The sequence below is a fragment of the Lepisosteus platostomus genome, chromosome 18, assembly GCF_059453375.1.
Source record: "Lepisosteus platostomus isolate fLepPlt1 chromosome 18, fLepPlt1.hap1, whole genome shotgun sequence".
In the NCBI taxonomy this organism is placed as follows: Eukaryota; Metazoa; Chordata; class Actinopteri; order Semionotiformes; family Lepisosteidae; genus Lepisosteus; species Lepisosteus platostomus.
The window spans coordinates 963,924-981,419 of NC_142628.1; the positions used below are offsets into that span (position 1 = coordinate 963,924).

Below are 17,496 nucleotides of genomic sequence, written 5' to 3' on the forward strand. Positions count from 1 at the left end.
TATATTTCAGTTTTTATTACCCACTACTCCCACAAATTAAAGGACGGTGACAGGGGTGCGGTCAAGCCCTAAAGCCTTTGGATTTCCACTGGATTCACTTTGGCCCTTCAAAGCTCTGTGCCGCAGGGAACGGCCAGTCGATAAGCTCACGACCAAGTGGACAATAGATGTTGTGCCGATTCACATCCCGGACATATTTGTTTAAGAAGCAGTTCATTTCTTGCTATAGTGTCGACAGCAAACAAGGAAACTGTGAAGTTGAGGAGCTCATGTTATTTGATAAATAAGATCAAAAGGCAAACGTGAAATAGTGTGGGCCACCTGGGTGACCAGCGGTTAGCACTAATAATTCACGAGTCCCAGTTTCAATTCCAGCCTAGAACCAGGGATCATGGATTTGATAAGGCGATAAACATAATTAACCAGACAAAATTTTTACGTCACAAAAGTAACAGAATGGGAAACTGATCGCTTAGAGAAACTTACATTAAAGGACCCTGACTACATGAAAATATTCAATGAAGGACCTGGAATGAAACATTTAACCTCTCATCTATGATGCTAGTGTAAACACTGGGATTGCGTTTCGAGCCTCTCTCCAAGATGAAGTCTGACGAATACATGAGCAGAACCTCACAAACAGACACATGGAGCCGAACTGGCCAGCGTTAGGACAGATTTCAGGAAATACACGAGCAGAACCTCACAAACAGACACATGGAGCCGAACTGGCCAGCGTTAGGACAGATTTCAGGAAATACACGAGCAGAACCTCACAAACAGACACATGGAGCCGAACTGGCCAGCGTTAGGACAGATTTCAGGAAATACACGAGCAGAACCTCACAAACAGACACATGGAGCCGAACTGGCCAGCATTAGGACAGATTTCAGGAAATACACGAGCAGAATCTCACAAACAGACATAGGGAGCCGAACTGGCCAGCGTTAGGACAGATTTCAGGAAATACACGAGCAGAACCTCACAAACAGACACATGGAGCCGAACTGGCCAGCGTTAGGACAGATTTCAGGAAATACACGAGCAGAACCTCACAAACAGACACATGGAGCCGAACTGGCCAGCGTTAGGACAGATTTCAGGAAATACACGAGCAGAATCTCACAAACAGACATAGGGAGCCGAACTGGCCAGCGTTAGGACAGATTTCAGGAAATACACGAGCAGAACCTCACAAACAGACACATGGAGCCGAACTGGCCAGCGTTAAGACAGATTTCAGGAAATACACGAGCAGAACCTCACAAACAGACACATGGAGCCGAACTGGCCAGCGTTAGGACAGATTTCAGGAAATACACGAGCAGAACCTCACAAACAGACACATGGAGCCGAACTGGCCAGCGTTAGGACAGATTTCAGGAAACTGTTTCAAGCACAATCCCTCCATGGCTCCGTAATCTTCAATGACAGTGCAATCTGAAAGCAACTGGAGACCACGTGCAGTTTCAATAAAACGGTAGCAAAAGACTTTCAACATAACACACTTCAAAGCGAGGAATGTGAAGCATGCTCTTTCTAGTGGAGCAGTCTTGCAAACTGACTTTTCATCCCTTTTGTTTTGTTTCGTGACAATTTAAACATTGACTTGACTTTTAGCTGCACAGCCTGCTCAAAGGCCTGAGGTTCCCGACTGCAGAAGTCAAGTCAGGACTTGACCCTCTTTCCTATGTGAACGTTTTATTTTAATGGATTTTCTCCTGCTCCTCAATAACTTTTGATACGATAGTGAGGCAGGCAATACAACACCACATCCAGGAGGTGGAGGCTTGAGTTTGCCATGGAAGGAAATAATGACTTTCTATGTTCGGTATGTTTTCAGTTAATAAAAGGGACTTTTTCCAATATCAGTATGTGTTAGATATATTGTACAGATTTAAAAGTTTGACGGGAAATGCCTTTGAAGTTTACTTGACAGATAAACACAGGACCATGATAAATATAGAACACCAAAACAACTTTGATTTCGTTACAGTCAAATCAGGGTTTCTACTCATGAAACATGAACAATACTGTAGGTTTGTGCAGCGCTCTGTCACACATTATGAACACTTACAAATACTCCAGCCCCCCAAGAAAAAAAAACATGTGCCTTCATTTAAATTCTCAGCAATTCCTTTGAAAATCCTTCTGTGGTTACTTAAGTATTAAAGCAAGGAACAGTGCTGGCACAAAGACAGAATTAAGAGGGAGATACAGCTGCCATCAGCAATCTGAGAGTTTACACACAGAGACTTGTGTCAATAAGCTTTTACAACAGTGGAGGAGAATGTGTGCAGGTGGCTGACGCCCTGGCCTTTCACTTCTGTAAGGCCCAGAGCCAAAGACAAATTAAGGAGATGGTTTCAGTTCAGTGCCCATGTTAACCTGATTCAGATCCTCCCACACACAGTGCATCCCAGCCAGGCAAAATGTGGATGGAAATCTCAGAGGACATCCCAAAAGCTGTTACAAAGTCAACACACTTGAGAGAACACCTTAGAAAAGATCCCAAGGAGAATATCAAAAATACCAATGAGTCTGGCCTGGAAAGATGACCACCTCAAAATCTAGAGGGATTGCCCAGTTTCTTAAAACACTTCACTTTTACTTTAACAAAATTCTCTAACCGCTCATCATGCCCTCTGTGATTTCCAAGGCCAAGCTGTCGAGTCTGCCATGCTCCATTTTGTGTTAAGGTGAAGAAATATTGAAAACCTGGAATGAAGAAAATACAGTTTGCTTTTCTGGACTGAAATGCTTTTGTTACTGTATATGCATACAAAAGCAGTAAGGTAATAATCTAGGAAAGGTATAGGTTTTATGGTAAGGACTCCATATTTCTTGCATATAGAACATGTGGGAGATTGAAGCACAGTTATCTTATTTCTAGATTTCACACCCTGAACCATTCAAATCTAATGACCTACTTTTCCTGTCTGTAGTCTGTGGCAAGAATGGGAAAAAAACAAATATGTGGAAAAATATTTTGGACATTAAGAAAAGAAGAAATACAGATCAATGAACTATCCAATCCTCCATTTTGTAGAGCAGTCCCCACCAATTCTCATCTACAGGACGTAATTGGCTTGTGCCGGCAGGGCAAGGCGATTACTGACATCACTGACGAGGTCAAGGACTGAGGCCTGTGCCATGATCTCCGAAAGGGAGGATCAATTAGGCAGCTCTCTGTTAAGCTGTTTTTTCAGCTGAAAGCAATAAAAAATAAATGGAGTAGGATGTAATTCTCTCATAATCTACAGACCAAACTGTCTTGAGCTTCAACAAAATGAATCATTCAAAGAAAAAGGAAAACACCCAAACTGAGAAATGATAAACTAAGGTAGAACTATGTAAGCTTTGATTGTATTTGTAAACATTCTTTCTTTAGAGCAAATATACAAAGATGTGAACAGAAGACAACATAATTGGACAGCAACATTACATTTAACAAGTAACTTGCACATTTATTTTTTATTTTTTTAAGCACGGCAATTTATTAGTTTCACTCTTGCTGTATAGTAATTAGCCTAATGGCACATATCATTGCATGTTATTTAAATTAAAGGTCTTAAGGCCACCATGGACACAATATTACAAGTCACTGTCTCGGATTCCATGTGCATTTTTACTTTAGAGCACCTGTGCATGCTGAAGTGCTGTTTTAATCAACAAATATTCAAATGTGCTGACCTCCAGGACTGCCTTGTGAATAGCATTGCTACCAAGAGAGGTTAGAGGGGCACAGCAGGTAAAGAGTAACAGCAAGCAGACCAGCTCCTCACGTGGGACACATCACATCTGCTTTCCCCAATGGGTCAAGGCTCAAGCACAAATTATTGCGGACCTCCGGCCAACAGGCACAGAAGCAACATGGAGGAACCAAAACAGACAGAAGCTGCCTGTGAAACCAGAAAATATAAAGGAAAAGGCCCCCGTTCACAAATTCCAAAAGCAGATTCACACAAAAAAGCTTTAGCAGTGTTTGCGAAATAAGGGAAATGGGAATTTTCCAGTGAAGATCATGAATACAGCACCACAACCACGCCTTTACACATTATAAACAATGGTATTTTAATAATTCAGTAAAATTTATATGTGCAAAAGCATGTATATATGATACAAAGAATTCATAAAAAATCAAAATAAAGCATCCGCAGTTTTTTATTTTGTACTTACTGATGGTAAAAAATGAACGGAATGTCAATAATTACGAATACGTATGAAAACAATACCTTAACATAAAGCATCCTTGGTGTGTTATTTAATTAATTCATATTAATTAAATAATTAGTATTAACACGCTCACTCACACAATCATCCACTCGCTCACTCAGTTGTAGCGAAGCTGCTGATGCCCCCGTTTGCAGCTGATCTAAACTGTAATCTTCTCTGTTAAAGTCGCCAGTTTCCCATTTGTCTCCACGGTCAGCGTCGTGACGGGTTGACGCAGCAGACGCAGCGAGAAGAGAGCGAGGCGAGAGAGGCAGCGTGGACGGGGATCCCGGGAGCAACGCTCGCAGAGAACAGCCCTGACCAACACAACCGTTTCAGGGGTCACACGCGGCGAGCCTTCCACGCTCGGGGAGGTTTCAGTCACGTGTTTTTACGTGTTATGGCGACAGAGTCCCGGGGGAAACCGCACTGGGGAGTGGGTGAGATGACTGTCCTCTCGTCACCCTGACACAAAAACAGACCCCAGCAGATAAGTGAGCCTGGAGCAGGTGGGGTTCTCAGTAAAGGAAGATCAAGGCTGATCTCAAGGACAGACTCACTCCATCGGGGAAGGGAGATTCAGGCCCCAGGGCAGATGGGGGATATCGAAACAGTCCAACCACAACCATGACCAAATGTTTGGCTCAGAGCGGTGCTGGTCAGGGAGGTGAAAAGGTGTCAGTGGGCCGGTGCTCTGGGGTCACAACCCCTGCTCTCTGGCGACAACCCCTGCGGGACCTTTCGGCATCACGAACCCAGCCGCGCGCTGGCACAGCTCCAGGATGACACCGCTGTCACCAGGCAGACTCTGAGCCGGCGACCCCCTGACCCGGCCTTGACGTCAAGACTGAAGCCCAGCTGAGCAGAAGTGGACAGGCCTGTGTCTCAGTGCCCTGCTATTCACTAACTGAATGGAGAGAAGGTGAACATTTGTTCCACTGTGTGTTTTTCAAAGCCACAAAAAAGAAGAATGAACAATTAGACATTATTTCACAGTTATTTCCAATTCTGGAATGTGCCCCAAAGTTCAGCATCTATATTAATAAGATATAACCTCTGATAAATGTAAGTGCTCACAAGATAAAGCAAGACTACAGGTAACACCTCTCACAGTTTTAGAAGTACTAATAATTATACCCTCTGCTTTAAAATGCTTTCTCCAATTCTTATTAAAACTTAAAGCTCAAAGCCATGAAAAATTTTAAAAGTGCTGCTTGAGAAGTTAACCCAAAAATAAACAAGAGCACAAGAAAAACGTCTGAAGAATGGTTTCTGTCTCATATGATATATTTCAAAAGCAAGTGTAAGACCTACATTATCAGTACCAATCACAACTTCACCAGGTCACTAGAAACACAACAGCTTGGGAGAAAACATTTAATGGATTTATTAGGAAATTTGTTTTGCCACAGGATGTACCATTATTGAAAAGTAATGAGGATGTCAGTGTGTTGTGTGAAAATGAAACATGAGTTGGCTAATATGAATTAATAAAATATGGAGTTCTTGTTTACCTGTTTTATAGCATTTAGAACTATAAAAGAATCCAGAAAAAACATTATAAACACTATGCAGATACCCCAGCCAAATAATAATGAACAGGGACTGCATTTTGTCCATGCAGCAGACAAAGTCTCATGCTTGGTATTGTGTCACAGCCATTTCCTACATATGTAAAACCAGCAGAAATATTAGATTCAGAAAGTAAGATCAAAGGCACACCCAGACATTACAGAGGTGCTGTTCAGTATAACATTCATTTCGTAGAAGCAGTCAGACCCCCACTCTCTCTGCTGCAAAACAATTTATTTAACAGTCAATGTTTCTGCAAACACTAGCGTTAGACTGGACACAATCTGGACAAAATCAACCTGGACAACGTGTGATTCACAACAGGTGAGACTATACAGTAGTACCACAACACTGTTTTTTTTTCATTGCACATTATGTTTTTTAAGAATTTTATTCTCTGCGACTCTGCAGTTTGTTGTTCTTTTATTGTAGGACAATGCTGAAGTAAGCTGCATAATCCTCTGAGCAAAGTTAAGTGCAACTCTGTTCAGTCTGCAATTCAAGACTGACAGGAAAGTGCTTTCTCTCAACAGTACATTGGTATACAGCACATTAATGAACCACAGAAAGGTCAGAAAATGCCAAATGTCTGTAAGCTATTGACAAATAATCACAAGGAGCGGCTGTAGTAGAATTAGAAGGATTTATAGCCAAACAGATTCCACAGCACTTACTTGTTAATGTTCAGAAAGAAAATAATATCTAATATTTATCTGTACACACAAACACCACATGGATTAACGAAAGTATTAAAATACTTATTTGATTGATTTCACTGTTCAGACAAGAAACTAGGACGTGCTGAAAAATAGCAGAAAGTTGACTTTTCTCCAAACAAAACCTGGTAGCTCTTCCCCGTGTGTCTGCAGATACAGACTGCTATAGTCTCACTCACACCACCCCCATCAAGTACAAGTCAACAACAGTAAAAGTATTACTTGACTTGACCAGGTCTGCCTTCCTCTCGTCTCTCTCCCCTCCCCCCTCCAGGCTGAGCGCTGAGTTTGTAAATTAAGCACTACTGCCCCCAAGTGGCCAGAGAAGACAAAATCCAGTAGAAGATGGAACACATCAAGTCAATGGAGAAGTTATTCTTCATATTCAGAATTTCTGTTGTGTCTTATAATTGCCCACATAATAATGTCTTGCTTCCCCTCTAGGTCTTTAATGTATTCCCATTTGAAAATCCAATATGTTGGTGATTGTTTTTGTCATCTGCATATTGAGGGAGTAACTTGTTCGTCCCAGAGGAGCTGGTTCACTGACAGGACAGGTAATCCATCACACCTTGCACCATCACCACAGAGGCACCGCCACCTTGCCAAGTGCCGTTAGGCAGTTCTCAACGTGACTAATGTCTGACTCTTCACTAAAACCCATCCATCCACTTTCTAACCTCTTTATCCAACACAGGGTCCTGGGGGAGCCGGAGCCTATCCAGCAAGCAACGGGCACAAGGTAGGATTCACACTGGGTAAGATGCCAGTCCTTGGTAGCTTCACCAATATCTCATGTATATTTGACTTATTATTCTCAAATTCATGCTAAGGTACACAGGTATGTTCGTATCTAATGAAAGTATTGTCTCTTTCCCATAATACAAGAACCATTCAGAAAATCCCAGCATGCCCTTACATAAAATAAACAAATGGATTTCTATTCTATTGTTAACCATCCACAAACTGAACAAGCACTTAAGGTTAATGGGTTTTTTCCTGCGCATTGAAGCAGATCATGGACTCTCAGTCATCAAAGACTCTTTAATGCCGATTTCAGAAGCCAGTCCACAAGGATGTCTAAATAATCAGAGGTTACTCAGCCCATCTCCAGGACTGGTTGTGTGTTCAGAGATGGTCATCATACCGGACGCGGCTGTATAATTAGCCTATTAGCAGATATTGTGATTTCAGATCTTGCTTGTTTTACTTAGCTGCCTCTGCACTTGTTCCTGAAATTTGCAGTGGGCACTGTTCCCCTTGTTTAATAGCTAATGGTGTGCAATAATGCTGGTAATGACTCCGCCACATGCTATCTGCCCTGCGCCTCATTACACAATAATGGTGGAAAAAACGCTGGGAATCTGCTGGGAAGGGAACGTTGCTTGTCCCCTCCCAAACTCCCTCTCCTTATTTTTCTAACAGCCATTTTCAACAAACCTTGTTAGCAGCTATTATTTTAAGACTAGCATGATGAAAAAAATGCCCCATTCTTGGCTTTTACAATTTCACAGTAGATATGTCTGAAGTCATGGAAAGCACTGTATGTTTGTGAATAGGCCAGATAGGTGCAGCCAAGCCTTGAAATGCGGTTTAATGATTTTGAACTGACTAAAGGAAAATAAAAATAGTGACAAACGTAAATGAAAATGTGCCTCACAAACACATTCCTCACTTATCTAAAAATTCTATTACTCCTTCAAATGAACTAACGTCATAATGAATATTCTACCATAGATAATTAGCATGTCCAATATACTGTAGCCAGGCAATGAATCAGATAATACATACAACAAGTCTTACACTATAGTTGTCTAAATCACAATATTCTTCTCAGCTGAACTCATCTTACATTGAAGTGCAAATGATAGTTAAAGAGAAAATCTACACACTGACTGCATAAATGTAGTCTGTAGTTTGTAGTCTGGTGCTTAACAGATAAAAATGAAACCAACTTTTTTAAAACTGTTCATTTCCTTCTCCTTATAAGTCAGTTTTGCACCCTCAAGTGTAAACTTACAGCTTCTGCAGATAAATTTAATCTGCAAATTTAACACATGTGTCACAAAAAGCACAAATCAAGTAGCAATGTAGGGAGGGGACAATATAGCTGTGATTCGACAAATTACTACACAGGACATGATGACAACAAGCAGTTAAATATCTAAAGCTGACAGCTATTCTTTTAAAACAGAAATTCTAAATTAATTGATTGTTGTTACCATTCCTCATAATCACACATTTACCTAAACCAGTGGCCCCCTTTCTTAGTCCTGGAAAACCGCTGAGTCTTATGGTTTTCGTTACTCCTCAGCTCCTGAAGACTTAAATAAAAATTAATCAATAATTGGCTTAATTTATTTAAATGACAACAGTTCTCGGGTCTTCAGCCATTGAGGAGTTAGAGATCCTTCTGAAAACTGCACGGGTGTAGCTCTCTACATCCAGGACTGAGAACACTGTTCTGAGTGTTCTCAAAATCAATATTAATTTCCTTTAAAGAAAAACAAAACAACAATTCAGGACATCTAAAGGTGAGTCAGTGTTACTTCAGGAAATGACACTTCCATAGTGGGCAGATTAGTTTTAGTAAGATTACAAAAATTGCCGAAAGGATGCAGATTATTACCACACAGAAAGAACCGAGGCCTGGCCCTGGAAACACTCATGTAAAGCGACAGCAAAAAATCCTAAAGAGTAAAGAAAACCTGGTCACAGTACACAAGAGTTAACACGAATTCATGCGAGTCAGATTACATGACCCAGCAGAGTGCAAATGACTCTGTCATCACCGCCATACTTCTCATGTTTGATCTTAAAAGGAGTTTTGGCCGAGTCATTAGGGTAGAAGTTCTCGCTGCGGCTGTGTGCATTCGAACATTTCAGCACATTAATTGGGAGTCCATTTGAAAATGTAGAGAGATGCAGAGCCCACAATGAACCTCATTTCATTGGCGCTGAAACTGCTGTGCTACATTGAAGGGAACAAAAAAAACCCAAAAAAATAGCATTTGTGCCAGTTTGTGATCAGTCTCTTCTTTTCTAATTCTACAACGGTACAACTGACCCAAATCAGCTCTTCTCACATCAGATACGAGCAGGCCTTTGCAATGAGAAAGAATCCTTCTTCGTTGGGGAACAAAATATAGAACAGAAAACAAACCTAGAATTGTACATTTGCTAAGTACGTTTTTTAAGGAAATGGGTTTTGTAAGAAATGTCAACAATGAAAGGGAAATTGACTCAACAGGAGCCTGCTGAGTAATGGCCAGATGAAACAGACTTTCACCAGGAGAAATGATCATTTTTCTATCATGGTGCTCAAAGGTGAACATGATGTTGCGATTTAGCTCTTCCTAGTGTGTTGTATTTTTTCAACATGACTGTCCTCAATGTAACCCTACGAAAGAATCGGGCAGTATATTTTCCAAGCATTCATTTGTACGTACATTGCGCTTCCTACAGTGTGCTCTGCTACTCTCCTCTCAAATTATCTTTACAACAATTCAACTCTGCTCTACAGCTCTTTTATGGTTTGAACACAGTATAGCAAGAAAGTTTGAAAGTCTTGAAAAGGGTTTTTTTGGACTTCTAGCGGAAGTCCAGGTGGTCTGGTGGGCTGTTTTATTGCTTTCCCAGCTGGCACTGTGTTTTCCTAGCTCCCCGTGAGACAGGTGTGGGTAGTGGGGGTGACAGCAGCAGTGCCCACACACAGCCCAGCAGCCCACAGTGACAATCAAGCTGGGGTGTGGGGATTCACAATGAGCTATTATTGGGCAACAGCTACTGGACCATTATCCCAGCTTGGCTCTGAGCTCCGGGAGATAAGCTTCGAGACCCCAGAGAACATATCCTTTGAGAACACAGACTAAACATGTCTGAATATCTCATGTTTCACTGCCATTCACTTTATGCAGTTATTGTTCATATTTTAGTAAATGTTTAATATTACATCAAAAGAAGTAAATAGATTTTTTTAATTTATCTGCTTCAAAGCTATTGTTCAAATTCTAATAATGTCCATGTATTCAAGACCTCTCTTCCATACTCTGTTTTTTTTCTGGTCATCTGACTCAATTTATCACCCAAGAGTTGGAAGGCTGACAAACTATGGAAGATAAAATATGGTATTACAACTATAAACCAAAGCAGCACTGAATGGGTAAATAGATATTTGCTCCTCAGAAATAAGACTGCTATTGTCATATTGTTTTTAATATTTATTGTCTGGATTTACACAATGAGCTCAAATAACCTTAAAATAGTTGTCATTTGACATTTGGGTTATTAGGACTGAACTCTGTGGAGAAGACTCAGCTGCATACACTGTGATCAGCATTTTCTCATTTCTCTCCACTTTTCTAGACCAGATGTTGTACGAGAACAAACACACTTCTGATGTCCTACAGAAATTAAAGTGGAAATAGCACAGAAAACACAAAAACCTCAAATCACGTCTCTGTTAAATTCTATAACTCCCATGAGAAACTGCAACATGCCTCTAAGAAGGATCCTTATCCTGTGAGCCAATGAGAATCTGCACCAGAACTGTCACCAGAGCACATGACACAGATGTGAACTCTGTGGCACTGCTGTTGACGTGGGTCCAAATTCCCAAGACATGTCAAAGGAATCCGAAACATAAGCAGAGGCAAAACACAGATGGAATTCCCTTCTCTTGTTTTATGAAACTGGATTATTTTCTCCGTTGTAATCCCAGCTGTGCCAAGTCCTGAATGAAACAGAAGGTACAAGCTTGTTTACATGCTGTGCTGCTGGACTGTGAAAAACCAGGTCGATGGTTTTCCAACAAAGAAATAAAACCACATAACAGGAGGATAATGATTTAAGTCACCAAAACTGCATCAAATCCAAATGCGTCTTCCCCTTATTCTGTTCAAGAATATTAGAAACCCCCGAGACCCAGGAATTGGATTATTGATCGATCCCAAAATTCTCAGGCAGTCGTCTCACGAAAGCCCCCCAAGAGCTGTTCCGCACAACATGGGTGGGCAGCCGGCTTCTGCCAGCTGTGACTATGTGTCAAGAAGTGCTGTCTAATTTCGCTCAGAAATGTATCGTCTCTCAATTTCCACATACGACTCTTGGACCTGATTCCAGTTCAGAGCTTCATACTGCTTGTTTTTAAACTCTTGTTAAGCAGTCATCAGCATCCTTTCAAACAGTAAAATAATCCAAATTGAGCACACTATTCTAAATTAGTTCCTACCACTGCACTGTATAGACAGTATTTAAAATTAGCTCCATTAACCACATGCATAAAATAGTGTTGTACTATTTTTCTTATTCTCTACTGGTGCCTGGCCCACTCTTACAGCAGAATAAGCTCAATTAGAATTCCAACAGCTGCCACATGTTACCCCGATGCAGGGCTCTTGCTTAATAAAACAACCAGCATTCCCCAGTCACAGAGGGAACAATGCGGCTCTTTAATGTCCCTGCCATTCGACACAAAGAATGAGATGATGCCTTGTTTGATCTGGCACACGTAGTTTGTGCTAATGGGCTACAGGAACATGCAATTCTTACAAAAAATCTGAGAAATGTCTCAGTACACAAGGGGGCACTGAGTGAAAGGGGGTCTGAACACCAGGGGCATTTTTTAAAAATTAACAATATAAAGTTGCTTTGCAAGCACTGCCACGGAAGTGCTCATTTTAGCACCTTTTAAATCCTGGTAAATGTTTGTGATTGGCATGTTGTATCAAAAGAAATAAATATGCTAGCATTTAACTGCCGGCCTTTCAATGTCATATGGAGAATTTTTGCCAAGACACTGCCTTCTATACTGATCCAAATTCATCAGTCCTGCGTTTTGTAAATAAAGTGTTGTTTCTCCCTCCCAAACATCAAGAACCAAAGGGAGGTTTTTGGCTTATTTGAAATAGTAAATAAAGTGGCAGGTAAGCAGAAGATTCATGACAGACGGTTGTTTTTCTAACCAGACCTGGGGGTGGAGAGTGGGTACGCAGTGCTTATCCCCGGGTCTGTGCGCTCTCCCTGCGCTCACATGGGTGTCCTCCAGGCGCTCCCGTTTCCTCCCGCAGCCCAAAGGCAAACTGGTAGGTTAATGGGCTTCTGGGAAAACTGGCCCTGGGGTGTCTGTGTGTGAGTGTGTGTCCTGTCCAGAGTGTGTGAGTGTCTGTGTGTGCCTTGTGATGGACTGGTGTCCTGTCCAGGGTGTGTGAGTGTGTGTCTGTGTGTGATTGTGTGTACAGTATGTCCCATCCAGAGTGGGAGAGTGTGTGTGTATTCTGTGATGGACTGGTGTCCTGTCCAGGGTGTGTGTGTGTCTGTGTGTGTGTGTGCCCTGTGATGGACCAGCGCCCTGTCCAGGGAGTGTGAGTGTGTGTGTCTGTGTGTGCCCTGTGATGGACTGGTTACCTGTCTAGAGTGTATCCTGCCTTGCACCTGTTGCTTGCTGGGGTGGTTTTTACTGGCTAAAGCAATTAGAAACTGGACGAATGGGTGGATGTAAAAGATGAGCTGTCTACAAGTACAAAGATGCTTAAGGGCAAGGGCTTACACACGGAATACACTTACAGAGGAATGATGTGGATATAAGTGTTTTCCTTTAAATAATGACCTAATGAAATAATAATAATTACCATATGTAAAATAATAATAAAATAATGAAAAAAATAATAATACACAAGTAAAGACTGCCAAAAAAAGACACTAATACCTTTGAATGCGGCCTCTGATATGTATTTTCCTCTCTCAGAAGGTTCTCTGACAGCAGAGTTAACGTCAGTGCAAAGCCACTCTGCCTACTGCACCTGCGATATCTGCATATTTTAGAGGGGCCAGAAACAAGGGGGCCGCGAAAAGGTAGACCTAATGTTTTCAGCTGGAAATTATTAAGCGACATGAAATGTGCAGAAGTACAAAAAAATGTTCTGTACAAGACTGCGTACTTGTACTCGCTGTTTCTGCTGTCGTTGTGGAACGCCCAGGTGGCCCTGATTTTCTTGTTAAAAGTGGGTCATGAAATTCATGTTTTCTTATTATATAATATTACACGCAGACCTGTATCTGAACTGCAACAGGAGGTCAGGGATTGTTTCCATGTGTACTGTGGCTTCCTGTGTGGTGCCGTGCTGTTGCAAATATTTCACAATTGAAACTCAGCATTGCCTATATTCTTCTACAATTACAGATTTTTATCACTGCCATTTATAATCACGGGTGACACGCTGGCGCAGTGCTGGCGTTCCGGGTTCAGCTCCTGAGTTGAGTTTGTGTGGGTTTCCTCCGGGTTCCTTCTGCAGTCCAAAGACATCTGGGAAAACTGGCCCTGGTGTGAGTGTTTGTGTATTCTGCGATGGACTGGTGTACTGTCCAGGGTGTACCCTACCAGTGCCTGTTGCTTACTGGGATACACTCTGGATCAGAGCAAAAGCACACTGAATAAAGGGGTTAGAAAAAAAATGATGGATGGATTTGTCATCATCTAGAGAAAAACTTTCTTGAAAGTCCATGACTGATGAACGTGAAGCATATAAATGCCACAGTCCAGCAGCTTGACAGCACACATCACATGACATCTGAAGCAAAGGCTCTGGTATACCAACACTTTACGAAAAACTGACAGGTCCACTCTGACAGAGGGTGTTCATTATGACTCTGGATACAGCTGGTGTCCCGTTAAATTAAATACAGCGCTGGACTGATGTACAAGCAAATGTTTGTCACCCCCCAGCCAGGGCATGAGAGAGGAAGAACTGCGCAGAAGGTAGTATACACACGCAAACACCAGTGTATGGCTGTAAATTAGCACAACAAAGTCAGATACAGAAGCACTGGGCACACAATTGGGGGGGAGCTTGTTGAAGTTGTGTATTTGTGTGCGTGAGAGGGGGGTTGTGTGTGTGATTAGTAACAGATTAGAGTGAGTGCGCCACCCATAGTTTTCAGTTTGCTTTCATGTCTAAAGCAGGGAGTGTGTGTATAATTACAATCCCCTGCTTTGATCTGTGTGAAACTCCCCCTCGCTATCTATTTGCCACCCATGTGACTTGCCTCACACCTGATGGGCTCACCCTGTCATCTGGTCTGGCTACAGTCAGTGTGGTCCTGTCAGTCTAGTGCAGGGCTACAGACCCTGGAGCATCACCTCTCATGGGGAGAAAAAAGCTCCCTGCCCACAGAATAAAAAGTCGGCACTATTTTCCAAACATTGATGATGTCATAACATTACAGCAGAAGAGATCAAATGCCAATTTTAATCACCGCATTTGTTACTGGAAATCACATGAAAGCAATTTGAAAGGGGCTTTTTGCTTCACACCTTAAAGATAGAAGAGATATTCAAAGGACCTTTCTATATTAATAATGCATCTAACGTTCAGTGGAGTGGGTTTTAGCATAAATTAAAATAGAATTATCTAAACTGAAATCTCTAAATATCAAAATCTATAAAAATAGAAATCTCTAGATGAGATTCAAAGTACCCTGCATATTAAGTTTACATGATTCTGTTGATGTGCTAGTTCACTAAATAAACGAGACACAACCAGGACCTGCATGTTTAGAATTTAATTTGTTTCTTCATTGTTTAGTCTATTTTAATAAGAGTGTTGTTTCATGAATTAAACATGACACTACAATATGACAACAGACAGCTACTATTGTGTGAAAATGTTCCTCTTCATTTTTGGATTGAAAGCTTTCATTTAATTGCACATCTTAATTAGACAAAATAAAAACAAAAAATATTAGATCAGCTTATGTAAAACAACACACAACGAGGGAGATTTTAAACAGAATGGATGGAAACTTAAGTTAATCTTTGCTCCAAGTTATTAATGATGAAAATGCAATCCTAAAATAAAAATTTAACTATCCAACCATGCAAATCCATCTAAAATGTCGCACAGATGGCCATATCCGGAGTGTAGAAACAACCCCATTAAAAAAAACAAACTTGTTAGTAGCTTTGAAATGAAAACCTATAAAAAAGAATTAGACATTTAGTCTCCGACTGAGCTATAGGAAATTAGCTTCTCTTTCCTCCATAACCTGAACTGCACAGTCTCCCCATGTTTGGAACTCGGGTAGCCAGTTCCTGACCGTGTTCAGGACCCCACAGAGCAAGAATTGCACATCTTTCTTTATAGGGCCAATTCGAAGCCTACCATTGTTCCACATAAGGGGGACACTGGCCCCACTCAAGTCTCCGCCAAGAGCCCGGAGACCCTACCACTGCGTCAGCGCCAAGCCTGATCTGCCTCTGAAGCACATGAAAGAAAAGAGGTTAGCTTTTGATGTCGCCTGACTTTGCCTACCTACTGTCCTTTTAACCCCCACAGAGAAAGAGGATCAAATGCTGTACTCCCTGGAAGCTGTGCTGTATGTGCACTTTTAAAGTTCAAAACCATTTTTTCCTTCCTTCTTTCTCTCAGATGGGACAGAAGAAAAGGTGAAGTCCAGTTAAAGCTTTCTTCAGCTTTTGATATGGCGTGGGGATTGTAATTCAGCTGGGAAACACTATAAGTAAGGTCCTATTGTTTCTTACTTCACAAGGCAGTGGAAATCCCAGGCCTGCAGTGAAACTAAATCATGAGTGTTTCTTATTAGATTCCCATTCAGAGGCCAGGCACCTTGACAGTCCATAGGGAATTGTGGAAAATATTTTTGAAGCAATGAGATGTATTTTGTGAACAGCCACTCCATGGATGGGTGAGCTTATGAAGTAAGAACAGGACAATTTCTAGATCATCCCATCTAACAGGACTCACCCTAGATGGGACGCCAGTACATTGCAGAGCAGACGAACACAAACACACACTCGCACCAGGGCCATTTTTCCAAGAAGAGAATTCAGCTACCAGTGTGTCTTTGGACTGTGGGAGGCAACTGGAGAATGAGGAAGAAAACACAAATCCAGTCAGACCATACAAACCCCACACAGACAGCACCCCAGGAAGTGACCGCAGGGCCCCAGCTCTGAGAGTATCTGTGATGCTCACCATTTCACCAGCCTGCCGCCTGCGTCTGCCGGGCTTGCTGCTGTATTCAAACATGCTCATAACTTGTAGCGTATCTAAAACTAAGCGGCTTGGATTTAACACAAAACATAAAACTAAAATGCATGAGCACTTCTCTCCTGTTTCAGGTTCCTTGTGCTGGCTCCCTGTGAGATTCCAGAATAAAACTTCAAGTACTGCTGCTCACTCTTGAATAGTTGAGCTCGTGACTACAGCAGTGATTTGTTATCCCATACACTCCTCTTTTTCAGTAGGACTGCTCCTTTCACGTACCTGTCGCCTGTGTTCTTCTTTTGGTTCCTAAAGCCCATGCTTTCTGTTCTCTCTGCCAGGCTGTGGAACGATCTCCTAGCGCATTTGAGATGTTGCAAGACAGCCAGCTTTCAGATCCTTAAGACTTGCTTTCATATACTAGCTCTCATTTCTGCTGCCTTTTTTGTGTGTAGTTGTGCTCGTGCGTTTCTAATGTTTTTTATTTGTTTATTTACAGAGCGCGGAGATGTTGGGACATGAAATGTTTAAAATGATAATTGTGATACATATTCCACTTCACATAACTCTGGATGAGCTGTGAAATGTTTGGTGCAGACAATGGGAATAACAGAAATGCTAGAACGTTTGACTGTTTCCAGCTTAGGCTGAGGTCTAATACACAATACATAACAATTAAAAACTATGATTGGCTGCTCCAAAATGATGCAGCTCTGCTCTGCTTTACATCTCCAAAAGGACAGTGCTGTGCACTCCGGCTCCCCCACAACTCTGAATTGGAAGAAGCGGTTAGAAGATGGATGGTCTCTTTTGGTTTAATCATTAGTTTGCTCATTGACGGTTTAATCCTAATAGGTTTTTGAAACGTTTAAGCATTTAGATGGACATCTTCCTTATTCCTCACAGTGCTACTTAAATGGTACCTCTGAAGTACTGAGAGACAGATGGACAGTCAGATGCAGTTGTTCATTTCACACCTCCTCAAAGAAAA

The 17,496-nt window shown here is 41.6% G+C and overlaps 1 protein-coding gene across 4 annotated transcripts in view; it reads right to left on the reverse strand.

Annotated features, from left to right (window-relative positions):
• kcnq1.1 (potassium voltage-gated channel, KQT-like subfamily, member 1.1) overlaps window positions 1–17,496 on the reverse strand; it is a 283,894-nt gene that overhangs the window by 188,322 nt on the left and 78,076 nt on the right. The gene's annotated exons all lie outside the window — the stretch shown is intronic.